Raw genomic sequence first — 1,791 nt, forward strand, 5'->3', positions numbered from 1 at the left:
CAGAAGCTGACTCACCCCCCTGCAAATATCTATAAATGGATCCCTCATCCCAGAGATCCACAGGTTGGAATTTGGTAATTTGAAAAGAGGTGTTGATGGTTTCTCTTTGAAGACATTGTGGGTGATCTTTCTTTGTGTGAGGTGAAGAGGGCTTTCAAGCTGGGAGGATGGTGCTGGGTCAGACCAAGTGGTTGTAATCCTCTCTTCTACTACTTTTACTAATAAAGCTATTTGATTTTTCCTCCATATTCTTGTGTATCTCTGAATATTGTGTTGATATATGCTTTTGTATGGTCAATATACATCTGATCCTATATTGTTTACAGTGAAAGATCTCTATGCTTTGATGGTATTATGCTGCTATGAATCTACAAGTGCTCTTTGAAGCAGGGCAAGTAAGGAAGCAGTGGCGAGATTCTATCAAAGGGGAAAGGAAACAAGCAAGGAGCCAAGCGGAAGACTGAGGTTGGTACTCTCTGCTTCTTTCTCATCTCTCTCTCATAAAGGGAAAACAAGTGATTTTAATCTGTTTGTTTCTAAGATAGCTACCCGTCTTAGTGGGACTAGCAGCTCTGAATAGACACTAGATTTCCCGATAACACAAACACTCCCCATCATATATTTGGTCATTAATGCAATAAGGGTGAAGTCTAGCTCAAACTGTGGAGCCATATCCTCATATGTTGCTTCCCCTGAGTTCTTCTTTCTAGAATTTTTGTGTGGACACTTTGTAGTATAGTTACTGAACTCGTGACAATTGAAGCATTTTATTTTGGACAAGTCTTTCTTCTTTCCCCCTTAGCTAGATTCTGGTTTGGTTTGATATTTCTTCCCTTTTCCCTTCTTTCCATTTCCAACCAATGAAATTTTTTCTTCATCCTCTCCCTTTGATGAGGTTCCATCTCTAGTATTTCGCCTGATCTCTTCTTGTACAAAATCGAACCAAAAGCATTCCCAATTTGATCATTTCTCCCTCCTGTTCACTGAGTCCTAGTAGTTATGCCAGCTTTTTGGAAGGCCTAGAAGAGTTAGCCTCATCGAGTCATCTTCTGCAACATTCACACCAACCCCTCCAATCTCATCATGAAACTATGTAAATCTGTTGAGATACTATGGAATAGTATCATTATTCTACATCTTAATATTTAAAAGTTTGTCTTTGAGGGCCATTTTTCTATAGTCGCTTCTATTTTGGATTAGCTCTATTAGTTCCATCCACATTGTGAAAGGAGTATTTTTCCCATGGATATTTGAGACAATGTGGTCTTGAACTCCCTCCAAAATTATTCTCATGGCCTTGGCTACATCTTTCTTCCATTGGGCTAGGTTTTGGCCATCAATTAATCTTGGTTTTGGAATGTCTATCTTGACATAATCCAGTAGTCTATTGACGGTGTTGGACCCACCAACATTCAGGGGATCACCCCAGTATGAAGTCCCAACTAGACCTCACACAGTTTGGTGTGGGAGTCCCATCCTGTATGATAGCACGGTTGCCATTATCTTAAAGATTTGCCTCAACTCTTTCTTGTTAGCACAAGAGAGTGGTTCTCTTTGTCTTTGAGAAGTTAGGTTCATGTGCCTGGTGATTGCTAGTGTCACTTATGTGAATGGTTCTTTCACTGTAGAGGGAGAGGGTGGGAGTGAGTCCCAAGTCAGTTGGGAGGAAGCCCCAACTCTACTAGGAACACACAACACAATAGGACGTGCATAGATTCCATAGGAACAATCCACATGGATGTGAAAGTCACAAGACACAAGGGAAGATAACACGTACAACACTCAGCGGAT

Source organism: Pinus tabuliformis, chromosome 1_2 (genome assembly GCF_031772625.1).
Source record: "Pinus tabuliformis cultivar Carrire ecotype Pingquan chromosome 1_2, CPIR1, whole genome shotgun sequence".
NCBI classification, from domain to species: Eukaryota; Viridiplantae; Streptophyta; class Pinopsida; order Pinales; family Pinaceae; genus Pinus; species Pinus tabuliformis.